Raw genomic sequence first — 25,995 nt, 5'->3', positions numbered from 1 at the left:
GCTTAATGTATATTTACTTATCAAGTGATGAAGAAGCTTATGACTAGTTTGTTTCACATATTTTTTTTGTTTCCCAAGCAAAAGGTATGTTATTATTATTATTAAAGTCATAAATCGTGTTCTTTCTATCTGTTGTTCTTCATCAAGCAGGATGGACTACAAGCATATTTATGAGAAGGAACCAGTAATCCACTACATAAGCACAAAGAAACCACATCCTCGATGCCCAGTTGCAGGTAAGTGCCCTATCTATTGCAGTTGAACTTTCGTTGTTGATCTTTTTGCTCATTACAGCTACATCCTATCAGGTTGCCCAAAAATTCTCCAAGTTGGACGGGTTGTATGTGATGCCTTTCTTACAATAGAAATTGATGAAATGCGTTTGGCATTAGCTACAAACATAAATTCTGTTGGATCGAGACGCGCTAGAGGAGGGGATGAATAGCGCTCGTGGCTATTTTGATCGTATCGGAATCGTAAAACTATCAAAGTAAATATACGCAGCGGAAATAACGAATGCAATCACAGAGGGACACAAGAAGTTTTACTTCGTTCGGAGCCTAAGGCGACTCCTACTCGAAGGCCCGCGATCCTTGATTGCTTTTCGTGGGCAACAACTATAAGCTCGTAAAATGTACAATAAGATATTACAATTGAAAGAACTAAAACAAATTATACCGACAACAATAAAGTAGCAGAATCTGAAGCTCCGGGTTGTCGGGGACTTGTAACAGCACTTCTGGGTGTTTCTAGAGCAGCTTGTAGCGTAAGGATTGCTTGGAGTTCGTTGTTCTGGTGCTGCTGCTCGAGACCCCTTATAAAGGGTGTTCAAGGCACCTTGAAGCCCTTCTAGGCGCCTTAAACAGGCCGAGTCACCCGCGGAGATCAGCACAGACTTGGTCGAACTTCATCCAGTTCAAGGCGCCTTCAGCCTACCCAAGGCACCTTCAACCTTCGACCCAAGGCGCCTTGAACTTCATCTAAGGCGCCTCCAACCTTCTGCGCTGGCTTTTCTGCCCGAGGCGCCTCAAGCTCCATGGAGGCGCCTCGGACATTCTTCCGAGTTGTAACTTGCTCCTTTGTTCTTGTAAAATGTGTTAGTCCCAAACACATACCTGCAAAACAAAGTTAGCACGAAACATAATGAATGATAATATGAAAGTTTTGACATTCACGGACTGTCTAACTTCGTGTTCCCCGGAAACCCTAGGTCGACACGCCATCTCCTCTACGGGAACACGCCTCACCTACTCCACTCGTGAGATTTACTTGCCGCACGATCCTCCATATCGACCGGACTTTGCTCAAGACTCGGCGCTCCGGACTTTCTGGACATCCGCTTCCGGCTAGTCCAGTCTTTCACCGGTTCACGACACGAGACTTTCCACCTAGGGTTACCACCCCTAGGACTTTGCCTGAAGCCATCGACCCACTTTCCGCATAGGGTTACCACCCCTATGACCTAGGGTTACCACCCCTAGGGTTTTTCCTTCGCCTAACCGCAGGTAGGACTTTTCTCCACCTAGGTTACCACCCCTAGGACCTAGGGTTACCACCCCCTAGGGTTTTTCACCTGCCTAACCGCAGTTAGGACTTTTCCTGAAATACTCATTCAACATGTTAGATCACAACACACCTTAACTTTGAGTCCTTTGCCATTATCAAAACTCAGGTTCGATCGTTAGATGCTTCCCGCACCAACAATCTCCCCCTTTTTGATCATGGCAACCCAAATTCAAAGTTAAGTAAAAACAAATGCATAAAAAGGTTTTAAGTGAGCAAGCTTAAGTATATAAAATCAACTCAACGCCTAACTTAAGCTAACACTTAAACTTTGTGAAGCTCCCCCTTAATACAGGGTTTCCTTTTTAAATTTTTACTTTTTACTTGTAAAGTTTACTTTTGAATTTTCTTATTCTCCCCCTTTGCCTTTATCAAAAAATAAGCCAGTTTCAATTTTTCTTTTTGAAAAATAAATTAAACTAAAAAACAGGATAAGTGCTAAGTTGAACCTAAAATTTTGAAAGCACTGAGTTAAAATTTTGCAAAACTATCTGAAAGGTAACCTAGAAAATATCTTAGCAATAATATATAACGTTAGGTTTCAAGGTTGGCTAATTTTGAAAAAAATTTGAAAGTTGCTCTATGAACCACTTAGCTAAGCCTTTTGCAAACATTGAACTTTGAAAATATAGCTTAAGTGAAAAGTGACTTAGCTTAATTAAAAAACTTGTTAAATTTTAAGTTGAAGAGAGAGAGTAGCTAAAATTTTAATTTAGGTTATTTATTCAGTTGGTCCTTAAGTCCAAGCATGAATCAAGTTGAATAGCAATGTAATTGGTGTTGATCAGATATCAGAGCCCTAAAGTATAGGCATTTTTACTAAATGATTGAGTATCCTTTGCCAACTGTCTAACCTTGAGTTACTTGCTGATTGTCTATAGGACAATAGCTTTCACTTGGTTAGTCAAGTTAAGTTATTTTGGTCCAGATAGACTTGACTAGAGCTGGAGAACTTAACTTGATTAGTGCTTATTGCATATTTAACGCCCAGACTTATATTGATGCACAGATATAAGCATTCTTGAGTCCAGGCTGTACCCTATGCATCTCACGCCGTTCTATGTTTTACAAACACAGTCAAGGTAAACCTAGGTGTTTGTGAGATGCTCTGGCTGAGTCTTAGGGGAACATGATTTCTAGGGAAAAATCCTAGGCTAAGTCCAATTTTTGAAATTCTAGAAAAGTAGGGATTTTGACAATATCAAGATTTTACCTAGAATTTATAAAAAAATGTAAGAATATAATGTTATAGTATTTATTCTACCCAACACATACCTATTTGTCTTCTAAGAGAGCTGAACTCAAGTTCAGGTAAGGGTTTTGTGAAAATGTCAGCTAGGTTTGATTTGACTCAACATAGTTGAGTATAATATCACCCTTAGCTACATGGTCCCTTACAAAATGATGCTTCACCTCTATATGTTTAGTCTTTGAGTGATGAATTGAGTTTTTTGTTAGATTTATTGAACTTATATTATCAATTGAAATTTTTGTTTTATGATATTCTAGTTGATAGTCTTTAAGAGTATGCATCATCCATAGCAATTGAGATGCGCATTCACCTAAGGCTATATATTCAGCTTCAGTGGTAGATAAAGCAACACAATGTTGTTTTCTACTTGACCAACTTACAAGGCATTGCCCTATAAATTGACAACTGCCACTTGTGCTTTTTCTATCTAACTTGCATCCAGCGTAATCTGAGTCAGAATAGCCATGAAGGTCAAGAGTGCAAGTTCTAGGGTACCAGAGTCCTATATTTAGAGTACCTTTAATGTACCTAAGTATTCTTTTAACATAGGTTAAGTGTGACTCTTTTGCACAGGATTGGTATCTTGCGCACATACCTACAGCAAACAATATATTAGGTCGGCTTGTAGTTAGATACAGTAAACTACCTATTATACTTCTATAATATTTTGGGTCTACTGGTTTTCCAACTGGGTCAGAGTCAATATTGATGTTGGTTGCCATTGGAGTATTTATTATTTTTGAATTTTCCATACAGAATTTTTTAATTAACTCCTTAGCATATTTAGTTTGATAAACATAACTTCCATCTTTAGTTTGTTTTATTTGTAAGCCTAAGAAAAAATTAAGTTCACCAACCATACTCATTTCAAATTCATTTTCCATTAGTCTAACAAATTCTTTTAGAAATTTAGAGTTAGTAGATCCAAAAATTATATCATCAACATAGATTTGGGCTATGAAGATGTCTTTATCTACAGTTCTTACAAATAGAGTTGGATCTATTTGACCTTGGTTGAAGCCTTTGGATATAAGGTGATTGGATAACCATTCATACCATGCCCTAGGGGCTTGTTTAAGTCCATACAAGGCCTTTTTTAAATTAAATACATGATTAGGATTGTCTAAGTCTTCAAATCCTAGGGGTTGGCTTACATAGACCTCTTCTTTGATGAAACCATTTAAAAAGGCTGACTTAACATCCATTTGGAATAATTTAAACCCTTTATTTGCTGCATAGGCTAATAGCATTCGAATGGATTCGAGTCTAGCTACTGGTGCGTATGTTTCATCGTAGTCTAATCCTTCAACTTGACTAAACCCTTTGGCTACTAGTCTGGCTTTGTTTCTTATGATATCACCCTGATCATCCAACTTATTTCTAAAACCCCATTTGGTGTCTATTATTGATTTATCTATGGGTTTAGGTACAAGGTCCCAGACTTGGTTTCTCTCAAATTGGGCTAATTCTTCCTGCATTGCTATAATCCAGTCTGGATCAGGCAGGGCTTCTTCTATAGTTTTAGGTTCAATTTTAGAAATTAGAGCGATCTGACTAAGGTTTCTACAGGATGATCTTGTTCTGACTCCAAGGTTTGGGTCACCCAAAATTTGGTCAGGTGGGTGAGAAGTGCTTATTCTAGTTGGTCTTATCTGTGAGTCAGAACCTTGTTCTTCAGACTCATTAAGATTAGGTTGGATTTCATCATCGTCTACTGCTCTTGGATTAGTGTCAATATTTTCATTAGTTAAATTATTTTCTTCATCAAATATCACATTAGTTGTTTCTTCAACTTTCAAGGTATTTTGATTATATACTCTAAAGGCTCTACTGGTAGAGGAGTATCCTAAGAATATTCCTTGGTTAGATTTGGGTGTAAATTTTCCTAAGTAATCTTTAGTATTTAAAATGTGAACTTTACAACCAAATACTTTTAAATAGTTTAAGTTAGGAATTTTATGATAATATAGTTCATAAGGAGTTTTCTTGTGATATTTATTGATTAAAATTCTGTTTTGAATATGATTTGCAGTATTTATGGCTTCAGCCCAAAATTGGTGATTTAAATTATATTCATTTAACATAGTTCTGGCGGCTTCTTGTAGTGTTCTATTTTTACGTTCCACTAGGCCATTTTGCTGAGGGGTTTTAGGACATGAAAATTCATGTAGATATCCATTTATTTTACAAAATTGAGTAAATCTATGATTTTCAAATTCTCCCCCGTGATCACTTCTTATTCTTTTAATTTTAGTATCTTTTTCATTTTCTATTAATTTGCAAAAATTACTAAATGTTTCATAGGTTTCATCTTTTGTTTTTAGGAATCTTACCCATGTAAACCTAGAATAGTCATCAATTATTACTAAGCAATACTGATTCTTGCTTAATGACTTGGCTCCATGTGAATCAAATAGGTCAAGGTGAAGGAGCTCAAGTAATGAGTTGGTTCTTTCTAGATTTGTTGGTTTGTGTGTTGATTTAGTTTGTTTTCCTTGTTGACAAGCATTACAGATTGAGGTTTCAATGAATTTTAGTTTGGGCAGACCTCTAACTAGACCGTTATGACTCATTCTTGAAATGAGTCTAGTGTGAGTGTGACCCAGTCTTCTGTGCCACAAGTCAGTCTCCTCTTCTTGTGTTATTAAACACTTTATTGAGGATGTGGGTAGATTAATTGAGTACATATTATTTTTCCTAAGTCCCTTAAGTGTAATTTCAGGATTTTCAATATTTTTGACTAGACACCTAGTTTTGTCAAAAGTGACTAAGTATCCGCTATCACATAATTGGCTTATACTTAGTAAGTTGAACTTGAAATTATCAACTAACAGAACTTTTCTAATAATAAACTCGGAGCTGAGTTCGATATTACCTCTTCCGATTACTTTAAGTTGACCATTGTTGCCGAATGCAACTGATCCTAAATTTTTTAATTTGAGCTTTGAAAACTTCAATTTATCTCCAGTCATATGTCTGGAGCATCCACTATCCAACATCCATTGATCCAACTCCTACACATGAAGTAGTTGAATTGGTTTCTTTTTAATGGATTAAAGATAGCGTGATTGAAGTAGACACTATGTTTTCTATTCCATTGTATTCAAGATAATTAAAATAAACTAAAAATTACTTTGCATTTTAAGTTTTAAATAATTTTGAAATTAATTTTAAAAAGATTTTTTAAATAATTTTGAAATAAATTTTGAGTTAATTACTTTGATGATAATTTAAGATAATTAACTTGATTAATTTAAATTCAATTCAATTTTACTTTAAATTTCTTAGTCATCTCACCCGATCTAAATTGTCAATCAGGGAATCCTATAATTGATGTGAGATGATTTATTGTTGAATTTAAAGGTCTGGTTTAACTTTGTGTTAGATTCAGGTTTAGCTTTGGGTTCAACAAGTAAGCATTCTTTGGATAAACTTCTGGGCTATGGTGAGTCACAAGGTACTCATTAAAGTAACCATGCCTTCGAGGTTTCCCAAATAGTCCTACCCATTGAACTTAATACTAATCCTTGGTCTAACTAGTTAGGATCCATTTAAGGGTAGCTTCGGTCAGTTCCACTTGGCCAAATGCACCAGGTCGAAGCCATATCTTCCTAGACATGCGATGCCCAAGCTTCCCTAACGTACTATCATCCAAAAACTTCACCAGTACTGTGGGTCAAGTTAAACCTAGTCCGTTTTAATCTAACCTTAATTACTCTGCCGAGTAATCTACTCTTGTTTTACCCATTTCGGGTAGATTAGGTTCAGTTACCCTATCGGGTAGTTCAGTTGGAGGTGCCAGCTAGTTTAGATCCTCCATCTAATTTTCAATTTTTTAATTTAATTTTGAATTTAAATTTAATTTTTGAATTTATAGTTTAATTTCGAATTTTGAATTTCATTTATAGTTTAATTTCGAATTCGAATTGACTTTTTGAATTTATAGTTTAATTTCGAATTTTGAATTGAATTTTTGAATTTATAGTTTAATTTCGAATTTTAAATTTAGATTTTGTAATTTAATTTTGAATTTTTTAATTTCGAATTTTAAATTTAGATTTTGAATTTTAAATTTAATTTATTTTTAGTATTGTTTTTCTTTTTGCTCCCCCTGGATCACGGCCTCGATGTGGTCTATCGAGGTAGTATATTTGATCCTTCGGGACCCAGTATTGACCAAATCCAACTTGATTGATCAATTTGGACTTGGGGACCCATGCTTGGACTGATTTACTATTTTGTTTGTTTATTAAAGATAAATAGGATTTATATTTCTTTTTACTTTTGTATCCTAGCCCAGTTCTATTGTAGACAGCTCTTTGTGTCCCAAGAATTAGATCCAAATTCTTGGAACCCAGAGAGAACTTTTCTAGAGTAATTTTTAACTTGTTTAACTAATTTTTTAGATTTGAATTTTCTTTCTCAAGTCGTTGTACTTGAGTTGAATCCTCAGTTAAAGATTTTGAGTTGGTTACTCCTTTAAGAGTGATTATTTCTCTTAAGAGTGACTTAATTTTCAAATTTGACTTAGCTAATTTGCGAAGTAAATAATTGACTAAATTATTGAGTCTAGGAATACTTACAGCGGAGTCTGGTCCTTCGGAAACGGATGCGGATCCGTGGCTTTGCTCAGAGTCGGCTTCTGACTCGCTCTCGGATTCGCTGATCTGGTCCCGGGCCATCAATGCGAGTAAACTTGTTTGGTTGAGTTCGTCGTCTTCGTCCTCCGAAGAAGATTCGTCCCAGGTTGCCTTTAGGGCCTTCTTTCTTCTTTGCTTCTTGGCTTCCTTTTGATTGGGGCAGTTGGCCTTGATATGGCCCTTCTGGTTGCACCCGTAACATGTGACTTCAAATTTTGTCTTTGATTGGGCCTCCTTGGAGTGAACTGCCTTCTTCAGATCTTTCTTGTTGAATCCCTTCTTCTTCTTGTAGAGTTTCTTTACAAGATTCACAAATTCGCCGGCCAGTTCATCTTCTGAATCTTCTGAATCAGATTCGTCTTCTGATTCCGATTCAACTTTTCGCCATCCTCTTGATTCCCGTGTTCGACTCGTTCCTGCAACCAAAGCAATCCCTTTCTCGGATGGTCGTGCATTAGTCTGTTCATGGAGTTCGAATTCACTAAACAATTCATCTAATTTTAAGGAAGACAAATCCTTAGAGACTTAATAGGCATCTACCATTGATGCCCATAGTGTACTCCTAGGGAATGAGTTAAGGGCATACCTTATTATATCTCTGTTTTCTACCTTCTGCCCGATTCCATGTAGAGAATTCAGGATATCTTGAATTCGGGCGTGCAAAGAGCTTGCCGTCTCGCCTTCCTGCATTTTCAAATTGTATAGTTTATTTAATAACAAATCACGCTTACTTACCTTGGTTTCCGAGGTGCCCTCGTGTAGTTCGATCAGTTTCTCCCATAGTTCCTTTGCGGAGGAGAATGGACCGACTCTGTTGAGCTCTTCTTTGTTCAGACCGCATTGGATGGTGCAGGTGGCTTTGGTGTCGGCTTCCACCTTCTTGATAAATGCGGCCTCCCAGTTTTCACAGGATGTAGGCTTACCATCGGTACCAGTTGGTAGTTGTAGTCCTGTTCTGACGATCATCCAGGTGTCGAACTGGATCTTTAGATATATTTCCATTCACCCCTTCCAATATCCGAAGTCTTCTCCGGAAAATAGTGGGGGGCGAACGGTGCTATATCCTTCTTGTTGGGCCATTTAGATCTAAAAGAACAAAAAACAACAAGATCTATTCCAAGACTGAGTCTTGGATTAGTAGTGTGGGAAGAGAATAGTAATAATTACGAGCTCGAGTGGTGTTGCACCAACTTTGGGCAAAAAATCGATTCGTAAAAAGAAATTAGAATATAGCTATAAGGCTAAATTCTAATTGACTCCGAACAAAACCACGAAAAGAAAATTGTCTTGAATAGTGGTTGCACTGATTCAAGACGACCCCGCTCTGATACCAATTGTTGGATCGAGTCGCGCTAGAGGGGGGGGGGTGAATAGCGCTCGTGGCTATTTTGATCGTATCGGAATTGTAAAACTATCAAAGTAAATATACGCAGCGGAAATAACGAATGCAATCACAGAGGGACACAAGAAGTTTTACTTCGTTCGGAGCCTAAGACGACTCCTACTCGAAGGCCCGCGATCCTTGATCGCTTTCCGTGGGCAACAACTATAAGCTCGTAAAATGTACAATAAGATATTACAATTGAAAGAACTAAAACAAATTATACCGACAACAATAAAGTAGCAGAATCTGAAGCTCCGGGTTGTCGGGGACTTGTAACAGCACTTCTGGGTGTTTCTAGAGCAGCTTGTAGCGTAAGGATTGCTTGGAGTTCGTTGTTCTGGTGCTGCTGCTCGAGACCCCTTATAAAGGGTGTTCAAGGCGCCTTGAAGCCCTTCAAGGCGCCTTAAACAGGCCGAGTCACCCGCGGAGATCAGCACAGACTTGGTCGAACTTCATCCAGTTCAAGGCGCCTTCAGCCTACCCAAGGCGCCTTCAACCTTCGACCCAAGGCGCCTTGAACTTCATCTAAGGTGCCTCCAACCTTCTGCGCTGGCTTTTCCTGGTTCGCACCCGAGGCGCCTCCAAGCTCCATGGAGGCGCCTCGGACACTGTTCATCCGAGTTGTAACTTGCTCCTTTGTTCCTGCAAAATGTGTTAGTCCCAAACACATACCCTGCAAAATAAAGTTAGCACAGAAACATAATGAATGATAATATGAAAGTTTTGACAGCATTCGAACTGTCCGGGTCTGACTTCAGGTTTCCCCCCGGAAACCCTAGGTCGACCCGACGCCTACTGTTCCCTCTACGGGGAACACGTCCTCACCTACTCCACTCAGGAGATTTACCTGTTGCCAGTGCGATCCTCCAGATCGACTGGACTTTTGCTCAGCACTCGACGCTTCCGGACTTTCTGCTGGACATCCGCTTCCCGGCTAGTCCAGTCTTTCACCTGGTTCGCGACACCAGGACTTTCCACCTAGGGTTACCACCCCCTAGGACTTTTGCCTGAAGCCATCGACCTGCCAAGACTTTCTGCATAGGGTTACCACCCCCTATGACCTAGGGTTACCACCCCCTAAGGTTTTTCCCTTTACCTAACCGCAGCTAGGACTTTTCTCCACCTAGGGTTACTACCCCCTAGGACCTAGGGTTACCACCCCCTAGGGTTTTTCACCTGCCTAACCGCAGTTAGGACTTTTCCTGAAATACTCATTCAACATGTTAGATCACAACACACCTTAACTTTGAGTCCTTTGCCATTATCAAAACTCAGGTTCGATCGTTAGATGCTTTCCGCACCAACAAATTCAACAATGGTAGAAGATTTTTACAGAAGTTGATTGAAAATGGCAACACTACTCCTTGCAACTATAAGCTTGATATAATTTTTCAAGGTGATTTAGCCCCTGTCGGTGATTTGTCATCAGCCAATGCGATTTAGGCATCATAGTTAATTATCTTTTGATGTTGTAAGAGGAATATTTGTGTAATTTATGGATACAGACTTGATGTATACAATATCTATTATCTTTTTATATTGTAAGAATAATATATGTATTGGTAACATGGATATTTACTTGGTGTGTTTAGATACACCGATGTATAATAATATTAACTAAATTTTGTACTATTAAAATGTTGTATAATATCAATTTTTCACTATTTCGGAAATCGAATCGGCGTCATTAAACAATATTAATATTACATCGGTTTTCCACCGCTGCCAAAATTGGTGTTATTAACATATAATATTACATCGGTTTTACACCGTTGATGAAACAGTGTCGTTAAGTGATACTACACCGGTTAATAACCGATTCGAACACCGGTGTTGTTAAGTGATAATAAACCGGTTTTAACCCGATGTCTAAAATTATAGACCTTTTACATCGCCTTCATAGACATCGGTCGAAAATGTAATAGACACCGGTGGAAAACTGATGTCTATGAGGGTTTTTGTTGTAGTGTTGACACTTAATTTTACACACAATAACAAGTCAAATAGTTTACAATGGAACTGAAAGGAACGTTGGCTCTCTCTTTCCTTGTTTTCTTTTGCATCATTAGTGGTATAATCTCGATAAGGTTTTCTTGATGCATGACCATTTGATTTACAATACATATATATGATCCTAAGATTTATATTGCTTGTTTAATCTATATATTCTTAGCTAGAGGAATAGATGCGGAGCTTGCAAGCGAAGGAATCTCTAATGTGCAAGACAACAAGGTGATCGCAACTGAAGAGGTGTGGCGTATTGAACAAGGTTTGACGCCGCCGAATTGCAATGGCAAGTGTAATGGTTGCACACCATGTAGAGCACGACTGATCACGGTGCCACCGGCTGCCAGTGGAACTAGGAGGCTCTTGCAAAATGCGGTCTGGAAGTGCATTTGTGGCTAGGTCCATAAACTTTATATATATGTCATGCCTATGAATAAATTAAAGTGATCTTCTAAATGAACGTTTAAAGAAGTTGTGATGGAGTGGTCTACTCAATATTGAATCTCCTTTTTATTAAATGATTTAATAAGAAAAGTATATATATAATAAATTAACACTATAAAATAATTTACAAATTATATAAAATTTATTATATCTTAATTTTAATATTTTTATTTAAATACAGTAATTTATAAATTTTTACTATTTTTCATTAATCACACCTTTAATTAAATCCTTTAGTTATAACTTACAAAAAGTTTTGGGAAGATCCGACTTATCATGGCACATCAAAAGTCATTACCATTTGGTGCAAATTCTTTTTATTCTAAATTATTTAAAATTTTAAATACTAAAAACATAAAAAATTATTATTAAAATAAATAATAAATGTTATTTTAAAAATTAAATATTTGTAACAAATAATAGCTATAGATAGGAATAGAATCAATCCTAGTTGAATCAAGGATTTAGATGTGAGGTACACTATCCCAAAATCCTTAGCCTAAAACATAAAACATTTTCTTTTGTGAATATTTTTCAAGGTGACACAAAAGTGTTTAGTGCAATGAAAATATTAAAAATGCAAAACAAATGCTAACATAAGAAATTTTACTTGACTGTTGCTTCATAATTCGTAACCTCCGAAATTATAAAGTTTTGGTTTAGATGGATTTGAAAATTGAGCATTTAACTTAGGTAAAAAAAAAACAAATTGATTTTTTTTATTTGATTCTCTTTGAGTAGTAGTCAATTGGGCCATTCATCTAGTAAATGTTGGTTAACTAATAGCAATCGATTACTGCCAGATCGAGAGACCATGAAAGAGTTGCTTTTGGGATAGTGTCACACCCCAGAGGAGTCCTTGCCTGATAAACAAACAACATCTTCCCACTTATGACAACGTATGGATTCTGTATATATAGCCATACAGCTGTACAAGTATGATAACAATATGCCACATGGCTAGAAACAATCACAGCCATGCAGTTGTATATGTTGTCCACATGGTTGGAACAAAAATATAGCAAAATTCAATAATAACACACAACCTACATGTCAGGTATAAACTCAAACCACATAGGAAAATAAACAAAATCGATAGACTACATGTCAACACAACTTATACAACAATAAAAATCCTAAAATGGATAAAAATGGCCTCAAGGCTCAAAACCATAATTAGGACAACTTATTACAAACTCAAGCTCGAATACAAAGTACAAATAGCATAGTACAAAAGAGCAGGGGAAAACTAATCTCAGATGTGATATGGGACTGGAAACCAGGATCCTCGAAGCAAAGCCTTAAACATATGCCTATTACTTGAGGTAAGTAAAACATACATAGTGGTGGTGAGTTTGGGTGCCTTAGTGGGTAATAAACAAATGGTAGTACATGGACAAATGTGTAAGGAGATCAAAGATATATTCTTAGTAGGGAATAAGAACATGATCATATATGACATAATAAATACACATACTAATACCGATCTGATACACAGTATAATGATTAGTAATCACTAGGGATCAACATTGGATCTACTCATAACACCTGAGCATTATATATGGTAGCATGTACAGGTATGATAAATGAACATGTATAAATCATGACAACCATATGCAACATGCATTTACAACGTAAGCAAATTACTCAACTATAAATAATACAATGAGGAGAGCTAGATAATGATCAACATAGGTACCGTAAAGCCTAAGCATGTGGCAATACATATTAGAGTAATAGTTCATCATATGTGAGAGCATCACTCCACTAGAAGCAAACCATTATATATGAGAGCAATGCTCCACCATAAGTAAACCAGCATATGTTGGAGCAATGCTCTACCACGAGCAAACCATCATGTGTGGGCAACTCTCTATCACAAGTAATACAAATGACCAAGACATCTAGCTATATAGCTAGGAATTGCGTGAGATTACTCTACCACATATCACTGAGGGCAGCACGAAATGTCAGGGTCCTTGTCTATGCGAGATCACTCAACCAAAGATCACTGCGGGTTGTTAGGAAGTAGCTATCTAGCTGTAAAATACGGTACCCAAATAATAGTTAAATAATAAGGTTATTTGACAAATAATCTTATTGGAATTTTAAAGAATTTTTAGAGATTTTTTGGGATTTAAACGGAGTTCGTATGACACGTGTTGAGGGGATGAACCGGTGGGGTTAATTATAAGCCTGTTTGGAACACCATTTAAGTGGGAGTTGATTGAGGAATTAACTTAGTGTTTAATAAATTAAATCCTATGTATATAAGTTTTAAACCCTACCCTAACTCTTCTCCTCACCGCAACACACATACTACCCGAAACCCCATTTCTCCTCTACCCCAAATCCATCGCCGACCCGCCAATCTCCTCCTCACGCGAATGAAGACCACCGCCGCCCTTCTCCTGATCGCAGCACCTGATTGTCGACGCCGATTTCCCCTCTTCTTTGTGCCCTGGCCGTCTCCCCCTCCTCTCTCGCGTCGATGCCGACCACCTCAGCCCGACGCCGATCGCCAGCAACCTGTGCGCCGAACCACTCCTCTTCCGTCCCTGCACTAGCGCCGGCTGCCACAAGCCAATAGCCGACGCCGATGCCACAAGGAAATCGATGTGCCAGCGCTGTGCAATCCACCTCCGTCTGAGCCTCCCTTTTCATCCGCGAAGCACTTGAGTCTTCAGCCAGGGCCTCGGCTGAGGGTCGGTGAGGAGATCTGAACCCTAGCCTCTTCCCACGTTGCTGCACTCGTGCGCTACAACTCCGACCACCATTTGCCTGCGCTATTGTCCAACCGTCGGCGGAGACCTTCCGATCCAGAGACGCTACCCCGAATTGGCCGATTCTCTCTATGCCACCGTCGATCTACACAGTGCTCGGCAAGGACACCCTTGTGGTTCGATGATCTAGGATACTCGATCAGACTTGAAACTTGGAGAAAAGGATGATTATCAAAGCATTGTCGTCTTTGTGGATTCGAGGAGGTGAGCGCAAGTTCTACACAGTGATTTCTAGGATCTCCGTTGATTTGGTGTCGAGTGGGGAACTCCTTGGTCTACATTGCTTCATCGGGAGCCCTTCACCAGGCGGCATCAGATAAAATTGGGGTAAGCTGTGATGGTGTTAGTGTGATTAATATGATGTTAATTGGTTTGGATTGTGTATAGTTATGGGATCAGCTATTCTAACTCCAGCGCTGCTTTCGATAGCAGTTTCATAGGATCTGCAGTGAGCGGTTATGGGTTGGAGTGGTTTCTTGTTCATCGCAGCAACCTTTGGGTTCTTCATCAATTGGCTACAGTTTTGGATGGTGGTAAGATATGTATAGAGTTGGATTAATACTAAATTAAATCAAGTATTTTGTTTTGCTACATTAGATTGATTTCAGTGATGAAATTGGAAGTGTTAATCGTGAGCAAAGCATTGATCTATGTTTGTTTAGATTGGTTGGACTATGGAGTTATTAGGGTTATTGAATCTAATGTAGTTATGATTGATGGTGAAAGAGATTAGTCCATTTTATTGAGATAAAACAAGTAGAGTTGATTCATGATGTCTAATAGGTGATACAATGGATTAAATGATGGATTTATAGATTTTGATTATGATTGAGAAGGTAATTTTGTGTATTAACCATGTTTGATTTTAGTTGTGAAATAGTTAGAGTGTCTTTGTCCTATTTAGTTGTGATTTATTGCTTGAGTGGATTTTTAGTTGTATGTGATTATCATGTGGATGATTTGTTATTGAGATGATGGTTTATGGTTGATTTAGAGGAGTACATGATTGTAATAAAATCATAAGATTGACATCCTAATTAGTGATGATGGGTTAGATTATTCTAGGTGATATGTGGATTGTGGTAGATCTTGAATTGATTGGTGGATAAAAGATGAATTTATCATTTAGTTGGATTTGGATTATTAGGTGAAATTAAACGGTTATCTAATTGAATTAGAATTGGGTTTTAGATTTTAGCTAGTTGTTGTATATATAATTAGCTAAATATATTATGTGATCGCAGGACTTGGATTCGAGATGTGCGTCTCGACGTGGGATTAATTATCACGATCGTCAGATAAAGGTGGGTATTTCTTGCTTTATCTCTTTAGTATTTTGATCCTTGTGCATGAGCTTTATGTTCAGATAGTTGCTGTATCTATCTGGACTCCACTCTTATTTCTCCTACGTTTCATACTTCCACTCAATCTTTGAGCTACTCGTTTCTGTTTCTATACAGTCTCTCGTTGCTATCGATGATATTTAGACGATACTATATTACTAGGTATCAGATACCAGATGCCAGACATTAGATATTAGGTATTGGATATATAGACACCTGATACCATGTATACATGCTTTGATTGCTGTTTATTTACACACCTTACTGAGCATGCTGGCTTCATGTAGCATACCTGTTTCTGTTTATATATATATGATGACTGTTGCATTCTTCGCATCATGTCATTGCATGTATTGCCGACGATCCTGTCTCCCTTGTGGTTGAGGCGGTTGTTGGCCAGGGCCGCACGCTCGGCCACTCATGGGTAGTGGTAGCTTGGAGCGTGCCGCATGTCCTGTCATGCCCCCCACTCGCACACTCATGGGTAGTGTCTGCTGGAGTCGCGGGCAGCAGGGACCCCCGTCGCAGACGTAGCTATTAAGCTACTATGCAACTGTCCCCTCGGCCATTCGAGAGTAGTGGTAGCTGGAGTGGTGTACAGTCTGTCATTGTCCCGGCCTCTCATCCATACTGGGGTCATGGACTTGAGGGGTGGGCAGGAGTGGCCATCCGTGTATACGCTGTTATTATTATATCTGCTGGTTGCTTACTTATGCTATTGTTGCTTATCTATGCTATTGTTACTAGCTTATGCTGTTGTTGTTTATTTATGTTGTTATGCTTACATAGGTTGAGATTTATACCTGTGATATATGTTTAGACACTGACTTACTTACTGTTGACATGTATATACCTCACACGATACCATGTAGTTATGAGCAGTACTGTAGCAGGACTTTGCTACACTTTACCTTTTACTACTAGCCTAGGATATGGTTTCAGGTATGGACATTTATTATGATATTACTGTAGTATATGCTATTTCCATACGAGACTGTATACCTTTGCATCTCTAGTTTTTTACTATACTCATGCACTATCTGTCTATTACCTGCTGAGTCTTTATACTCACCACCCCGTATATTGGTAATTTCGCCAGGTTGCAGGTAAAGGATTTATGGAGTCGCCTGGAGAGCCTGTCCGCCAGTCCCACGTCACATTCGAGGATGACCTTACGATTTTGGTATTTCTTACGCTATTTGTATTTTGGGTTTTGTACTTGTTTATGTATTTGAGTTCTCTTGTATTTGGTTTGATATTATTGTGTCAAGCCGAGCCGGCTCACAGTTAGTTACTTTGTGTTTTGTGATCGTTGTTTGTGATTTCCACTGTGTTGATTTTAGTACAACCGAGTGGGCTGAGTATATAACTCCATGGTTGTGTAGATATATTCCAGCCGTATGTGGCTGATGTATTTTGTATGTATGTATGTCTCATATTGTCACCCATACAGGGGAGATGCTGTCAAATTTTTTTTCGGTAAGGACTCCTCTAGGGGCGTGACAATTTATTGGTATCAGAGCCAGGTATATGAGGCCTATTTCCTGTATTTTGGTTTTTCATGATTTGGTTTCTCGATGTGACTTTTCGGATTTTGGGAGCAGGCAGCGACAGGATTCTCCAAGCTATAGGAGGTATGTTTGCATATTGTTAGCTTACATCTCTGTTAGTGCATGCATAGTTGTTATGTTAGTTATGTTATGTATTAGTATGCTTTTGTTAGTATCTGTCCAGTTGTTTGTAGCATACATCAAATGTGTTGGGTCAATCACTGATCACGGTTGACCCTACTAGAGATCAAGGAATACAGTCTCATAGGACTTCTTTTACCATATCACTAGTGTTATTAATTTTAGTTATCACTAGTTTAGTAGTGGTTAGTATATGCTAAATATCATATTGCTTCGGTTCGTGAAGAACCAATTTACTCGTATTGCCTCGGTTCGTAGAGGACCAATTTACTCTTGTTGCGCTTAGTAGAGGATCCTAGTTGGTTCGGTTTGTAGAGAACCAATTTACTCTTGTTGCTTCGGTTAGTAGAGGACTGATGTACCCTTGTTGACTTGCTTAGTAGGTTTGATTTACTTTGTTGGTTTGATTAGTAGAGGATCGACTTATTCTAGTTGCTTTAGCCTATAGAGGTTCGATTTACCGTTGTTGACTTGGTCAGTAGAGAACTGATCCATTCTTATATTCTTAGTTCGGTCGGTAGTTCAGTTAGTTGGAGACTAACTCACTCTATTTTATAGAGATTCTAATCCTCGGGTTATGTGTGCGGGTTAGATAACCAAAAAGTTACGTTTGAGTTCAGGACTTGTACAGTCGGAGAATTGACTAAGTTAGCTGCATACCATTGCTGGCTTGACTAGTCTGTAGAGGATCGATGTATCTTATTCTATGGAGACTTTAACCATAGACTGTATGTATCTGGTAGGATGACCTTGAGGGTACATTTGAATAGATGACCCTCACTGACGTGAAAAAGTATAGAGCTAGCTGCTTAACACTTACGCGATACCTTTGTTATAGGTGTATGAGATGATGAGTACATTCAGATATATGACTTGTACTGATGAAGAAAGGATGATGTTAGCTGCATATCCTTTATGTGACTGGGCACCATATAAAGGAAGATGAAGAAAACATTTATTGAGAACAACATATCTCGGTGATTATGTTGAGGTGTTTGAGAGAGTACTTCTCTACCTCCTTGGGAGGCATGATGATTTATAAGGCGATGGTTAGCTGATTTGTCTATTGTTGTCCCATGGGAGATCCTGACTCATGGACCGATTGGACATAGGTAGATATCCTCGATGATACATATTGATATATGATCTGTAGGGATGCAAAGTATGTGGTGTTAGTTGCCTAACACCTACGAGGTTCTACCATCACTGAACGGAAATGTCAGATGATAATATTCGAGTAGCAGAGTGACCATTGGTAGTTATGTCGATTAGCTACTCATTGAGGGTACTCCTCTACCCTTGTGTCCATTGCTCGTCACTAAAGGTTACTGAACCGCAGGTGGAGCAATCGTAGTATGGGTTACAAGACCTTGAACACACGATCATTTACTAAAGGTCTTGAAGTCTATATGTTAGATCAGGATGTTCGATATTTTTATCGACAATTGTCGGACACTTACAGTACGACTATGAGAATTATAGAGATACTTTATATCTGTGGGAGGTTAGGTGTGATCCTGAGTCACTTTTTATCCAGGAGGAGTTTCTGTAGGAAAACACCTCGATATGGATTTGTGATACATCCGGGTGGCACCCGATGTATAGGGACTTAGAGCGTTTCTATTGGTTGAATGACATGAAAAAGACATCGCGGATTTTGTAGCTTGGTGTCTAGTATGTCAGCAAGTGGAGGCTGAACGTCGGAGGTTAGTAAGATTATTTCAGTAGATTCGGATACTAGAATGGAGTTGAGCTCATGTTATGATGAACTTTATTGTGGGATTACCAAGACACAAAGAGGATAGGATGTGTTGGGAAATCATTGATTGGTTGACTAGATTTGTTTTCCTTTCTATCGATCTGTAGAACGGATTCTTTGGATCGAGTAGCAGGGTTTTATTTTAGAGAGGTTATTGGACCTCATGGTATATCTCTGAGTGTTATATTGGATTGAGATCCATGATTCACCTCACGTATCTCGCAGAGTTTGTAGCATTGTGAGTGTGGAGCTTTGTTGAAGTGGAGGTTTTTCACTCTCTGGCAGATGGACAGTCGGAGCACATTATACGGACGGTAGAGGGTTGCTGATAGTATGGGTTATGGATTTTGGAGGCAGTTGGTTTACTCACAGTTGACTAGATAGAAGTGTGGGCGGAGCGGAAACAGAAGCAGAGTGAGCTTATAACACACAGAGTTATCTCTTACGGCTGGATATTTGTTCTTGATACTTGGATGTAGGGGTATATGAGTATATTGTTTGGTTGTTACTCTAAGATGAGGATCCTTGAGTGGAGTAGTAAATCTGGGGACCAAATTTTTATTAGTGGGGGAGAATGTAAAATACGGTACCCAAATAATAGTTAAATAATAAGGTTATTTAACAAATAATCTTATTGGAATTTTTAGGAATTTTTAGAGATTTTCTGGGATTTAAACGGAGTTCGTATGACACGTGTTGAGGGGATGAACCGGTGGGGCTAATTATAAGCCTGTTTGGAACACCATTTAAGTGGGAGTTGATTGAGGAATTAACTTAGTGTTTAATAAATTAAATCCTATGTATATAAGTTTTAAACCCTGCCCTAACTCTTCCCCTCACCGCAGCACACATCTCTACCCGAACCCCATTTCTCCTCTTCCCCAAATCCATCGCTGACCCACCAATCTCCTCCTCACGCGAACGAACACCACCGCCGCCCTTCTCCTGATCGCGGCACCTGATTGCCGACGCCGATTTCCCCTCTTCTCTGTGTCCTAGCCGTCTCCCCCTCCTCTCTCGCGTCGATGCCGACCACCTCAGCCCGACGCCGATCACCAGCAACCTGTGCGCCGAACCACTCCTCTTCCGTCCCTGCCCTAGCGCCCGCTGCCACAAGCCAATAGCCGACGCCGATGCCACAAGGAAATCGATGTGCCAGCGCTGTGCAATCCGCCTTCGTCTGAGCCTCCCTTTTCATCCGCGAAGCACTTGAGTCTTCAGCTAGGGCCTCGGCTGAGGGTCGATGAGGAGATCTGAGCCCTAGCCTCTTCCCGCGTCGCTGCACTCGTGCGCTACAGCTCCGACCACCATTTGCCTACGCTATTGTCCAACTCTCGACGGAGACCTCCCGATCAAGAGACGCTACCCCTAATTGGCCGATTCTCTCTATGCCACCGCCGATCTGCACAGTGCTCGGCAAGGACACCCTTGTGGTTCGATGATCTAGGATACTCGATCAGACTTGAAACTTGGAGAAAAGGATGATTATCAAAGAATTGTCGTCTCTGTGGATTCGAGGAGGTGAGCGCAAGTTCTACACAGTGATTTCTAGGATCTCCGTTGATCTGGTGTCGAGTGGGGAACTCCTTGGTCTACATTGCTTCATCGGGAGCCCTTCACCAGGCGACATCAGATAAAATTGGGGTAAGCTGTGATGGTGTTAGTGTGATTAATATGATGTGAATTGGTTTGGATTGTGTATAGTTATGGGATCAGCTATTCTAACTCCAGCGCTGCTTTCGATAGCAGTTTCATAGGATCTGCAGTGAGCGGTTATGGGTTGGAGTGGTTTCTTGTTCATCGCAGCAACCTTTGGGTTCTTCATCAAGTGGCTACAGTTTTGGATGGTGGTAAGATATGTATAGAGTTGGATTAATACTAAATTAAATCTAGTATTTTGTTTTGCTACATTAGATTGATTTCAGTGATGAAATTGGAAGTGTTAATCTTGAGCAAAGCATTGATCTATGTTTGTTTGGATTGGTTGGACTATGGAGTTATTAGGGTTATTGAATCTAATGTAGTTATGATTGATGGTGAAAGAGATTAGTCCATTTTATTGAGATAAAACAAGTAGAGTTGATTCATGATGTCTAATAGGTGATACAATGGATTAAATGATGGATTTATAGATTTTGATTATGATTGAGAAGGTAATTTTGTGTATTAACCATGTTTGATTTTAGTTGTGAAATGGTTATAGTGTCTTAGTCCTATTTAGTTGTGATTTATTGCTTGAGTGGATTTTTAGTTGTATGTGATTATCATGTGGATGATTTGTTATTGAGATGAAGGTTTATGGTTGATTTAGAGGAGTACATGATTGTAATAAAATCATAAGATTGACATCCTAATTAGTGATGATGGGTTAGATTATTCTAGGTGATATGTGGACTGTGGTAGATCTTGAATTGATTGGTGGATAAAAGATGAATTTATCATTTAGTTAGATTTAGATTATTAGGTGAAATTAAATGGTTATCTAATTGAATTAGAATTGGGTTTTAGATTTTAGCTAGTTGTTGTATATATAATTAGCTAAATATATTATGTGATCGCAAGACTTGGATTCGAGATGTGCGTCTCGACGTGGGATTAATTATCACGATCGTCAGATAAAGGCGGGTATTTCTTGCTTTATCTCTTTAGTATTTTGATCCTAGTGCATGAGCTTTATGTTCAGATAGTTGCTGTATCTATCTTGACTCCACTCTTATTTTTCCTGCGTTTGATACTTCCACTCAATCTTTGAGCTACTCATTTCTGTTTCTATACAGTCTCTCATTGCTATCGATGATATTTAGCAGATACTATATTACTATATAACAGATACTAGATGCCAGACATTAGATATTAGGTATTGGATATATAGACACCTGATACCATGTATACATGCTTTGATTGCTGTTTATTTACACACCTTATTGATCATGCTAGCTTCATGTAGCATACCTGTTTCTGTTTATATATATATGATGACTGTTGCATTGTTCGCATCATGTCATTGCATGCATTGCCGATGATCCTGTCTCCCTTGTGGTTGAGGAGGTTGTTGGCCAGAGCCGCACGCTCGGCCACTCATGGGTAGTGGTAGCTTGGATCGTGCCACATGTCCTGTTGTGCCCCCCACTCGCACACTCATGGGTAGTGTCTCCTGGAGTCGCGGGCAGCAGGGACCCCTGTCGCAGACGTAGCTATTCAGCTACTATGCAACTGTCCCCTCGGCCATTCGAGAGTAGTGGTAGCTGGAGTGGTGTACAGTCTGTCATTGTCCCGGCCTCTCGTCCATACTGGGGTCATGGACTTGAGGGGTGGGCAGGAGTGACCATCCGTGCATACGCTGTTATTATTATATCTGCTGGTTGCTTACTTATGCTATTGTTGCTTATCTATGCTGTTGTTGTTTATTTATGCTGTTATGCTTACATAGGTTGAGATTTATACCTGTGATATGTGTTTAGACACTGACTTACTTACTGTTGACATGTATATACCTCACACGATACCATGTAGTTATGAGCAGTTCTGTAGCAGGACTTTGCTACACTTTACCTTTTACTACTAGCCTAGGATATGGTTTCAGGTATGGACATTTATTATGATATCACTGTAGTATCTGCTATTTCCATACGAGACTGTATACCTTTGCATCTCTAGTTCTTTACTATACTCATGCACTATTTGTCTATTACCCGCTGAATCTTTATACTCACCACCTCGTATATTGCTAATTTCGCCAGGTAGCAGGTAAAGGATTTATGGAGTTGCCTGGAGAGCCTGTCCACCAGTCCCACGTCACATTCAAGGATGACCTTACGATTTTGGTATTTCTTACGCTATTTGTATTTTGGGTTTTGTACTTGTTTATGTATTTGAATTCTCTTGTATTTGATTTGATATTATTGTGTCAAGCCGAGCCGGCTCGCAGTTAGTTACTTTGTGTTTTGTGATCGTTGTTTGTGATTTCCCCTGTGTTGATTTTAGTACAGCCGAGTGGGCTGAGTATATAACTGCGTGGTTGTATAGATATATTCCAGTCGTATGTGGCTGATGTATTTTGTATGTATGTATGTTTTATATTGTCACCCATACAGGGGAGATGCTGTCGAATTTTTTTTTCGGTAAGGACTCCTCTGGGGGCGTGTATAAAACATGAGATGTATAAAACTTGTATAAAACATGACAACCATATGCAACAATCATATCTCAAATAAGTGCAACATATCACAATCACATGCAACTAGTATCTACTAGGTATGTATGCAAATATATCTCCATAGATGCACCGTATATTGTATGCAAATGCGCATGCATGCCACATGGTCACCCCTGCCACCTCTCCAGACACCACGATCCCTGTATGGCCGAGAGGCTTGGGTCTATGACAAATTGTATTAGCCTCCAGTACATGCACCGCTATAGAGCGGCCGAGGCGAACGATTCGCTAAGTAGTTATCTAACTGCATAGCATCAGGGTACCTGACTACTCACCTCACTAACCTCCTGACTACTGAACCCTCCAGCCCCACTACTCTAGAGTGGTCGAGGCGGACAGAACACTGAGCGGCCTAGTGAGCAAAATAGGACTAGCTCCACTTCTAGCTACCACCCTCCCAAAGTGGCCAAATGGGCAGCTATAAATAACTGACAACTACCTCACACCACAAGGGAGACAATGGTCGTTAGCATGCAATGAATGATGAGCATGTTAAATAATCATGATACCGACACGATCATCATCGATGCAACATCCCCAATCCATATAAATACCTCCAGTATCTAACACCTATAGGTATAGGTGTTAACAATCCGCAAGTGTACGGATACGTCGTCAGTAATAAAGAAAGATATTGTATCCACATAGACTGGTATAAGCACCAAAGATATCTCAACACGAATTAGCTAAACAACTAATTAAATGATTTATGAAAAATAGTACAACTATGAAAAGTAAAGAATAGAGATAAAAGAATAGAAACAAGAATAAGGGCTATGATTAAGGATGTTCTAGGAGTTTTGGTTTCTTTGTAATGTTATACAATGTAGGTGATCTACCAAATCATATTATTCAATTGTCCAACATTTGTGGAAGGACAAACAACATAGGACTGAAATCTATACCTAAATGCGATCAATTAGGAATAATTCCTATGTTGTCCTTACACGGGCTTGCCTATCACGTGCGTCCCTTAGAAAATCAACATAGATATTCATTACTTCTCAACCTCATTAAGATATGAAAGATTAATGAATCCAATCTATCCTACCCCCTTGAATGCCCTTATTTCACCCTCAAGATCATCCCTCAAACATCCTTACACGGGCTTGTCTGTCACGAACTCCCCTCGGATAATCGAGTGAGGAATCACCTTTACAAGATCAACAAGGTACCCAAACATTCAATCAAGTATGATAATTAAGCCTAATCACAACAATCCACCTAAGATCAAATAGATACAAACATGGCAAAATCTTAGAAAAAGGAAATTAGCAAATCCGTAAGAGTTTACATCAAATTCACATTACGAATACTCCCTCCATCCTAGAACATAGAGATCTAATCCATAGAACAAGAAAAGGAATCCAAAGGCAAGAAAATTACAAGCATCATGATTCCAAATCCAAGAAGATAAAGGAAGAAAAGCTTATCTACGATGAAGAACCTGTAACACCCCTAGAAAGCCTAGATAAGAAAGTAAGGGTAATGAGAGTACGAATGTAGTGAAAAGAAGGTGTAGATATTCTAAGTTAAATATTAAGATGGGAAGGATTTAGATGATTAAAAACTTTATGAAAGAAAATATAGTTGAGAATATAAAGTTCTATACATGATTTATAATGCAAGGAATTAATGTAAACAAAAGAGATATGAGATATTATATATGCATGTATGAAATATTTATGCATAATGCATATACATGAATTATTTTGTACAAAAATATGTTAGGAGAAGGATTTGACCCTTGGTTTTCTTGTGGATGCATGCATGTGTTAACCAAGTGTGATAGGAGTGAATATTGTAAAAGGAGAGATGAGAATTATAATTAAAGGAAAGAAAGGAGAGAAATTAAGAGAAAGAAAAGAGAGAAACTCAAGAAGCATTTCTCTAGCATATTCTTTCTCATTAAGAGGAGAAGTAAATGAGGAGGATGAATCAAGTCAAGTTTTCCTCCCCTCACTTTAGTATAAATAGGCATGGAGGGGGGGGGGGCTTCATCCTCAACTCACTCTCCTCCTCTCCTCCATTTGTGCCGAGCACTCTCCCTCCCTCTTTCCTCTTGTTGCCGAGAGCAACAACTCTCCCCCTTCTTTCTTTCTTTTGTTGCCGAGCAACACAAGAGGAAGAAGCCTCCTCTTCCTCCTCCTCTCCACCAAAAGACCTAGCCACTTCTTCCTCCATTGGTGCCGAGCAAAGCAAGCAAGGAAGAAAGGTCCACAAGCAAGTTCTCAACTCTAGGAAACTTAAGCAAAGAAAGTAAGCTTCCCCTCACCTGCGGTACAAGGCTTTCATGTGATTTTCGGATTCTTTTTCTATGCCTTGAAAGAAAGTTTTCCCCTATGTTTGTATACATATATGATGCATGATCAGAGGTGTATGTAACCCTAGAATTTCAATCAAAAATATTGTAAATAGGTTAGGAAAATTATTGTCTAACCAAACTAGTGCAAGTTTCCCTCTATGAAATGCTAAGGACCTTCCTATGGTTTTCTTGCTTGGAAGTTGATTGGAACCAAAAGAACCCCACTCTCATGTTTTGGCCAAGAAAGAATTTAGGGTTAGGAGGACCTTGAATTTAAAATAACTATGCTTATATGACATGATATAAAGTTCTTAAGAGTTGTATACTTGTATGTTGAAAGAAACTCATGAACCTTACTCTTAATATTTCGGCCATGGTAAGGTGATAGTTTAGAGAAGCTTAAACAAAATTCTAATATGCTCAATGACCTCTGTGATATTATGTTATGAAAGATGATTAATGCTCTCATGTTTAATTGAAATGTAGAAAATTAGTTACATGATTTATGACATGTAAGATCACAAGAGTCCTAGCTTGTTTATGATCCAACCTTGTGTATGATGTTCTTAGTAAATCTTGCTATGAAATTTACTTAGGTTTCCCATGCT

Source organism: Zingiber officinale, chromosome 1A, assembly GCF_018446385.1.
Source record: "Zingiber officinale cultivar Zhangliang chromosome 1A, Zo_v1.1, whole genome shotgun sequence".
Lineage (NCBI taxonomy): Eukaryota > Viridiplantae > Streptophyta > Magnoliopsida > Zingiberales > Zingiberaceae > Zingiber > Zingiber officinale.
Note: the sequence above shows the minus strand (reverse complement) of the source record.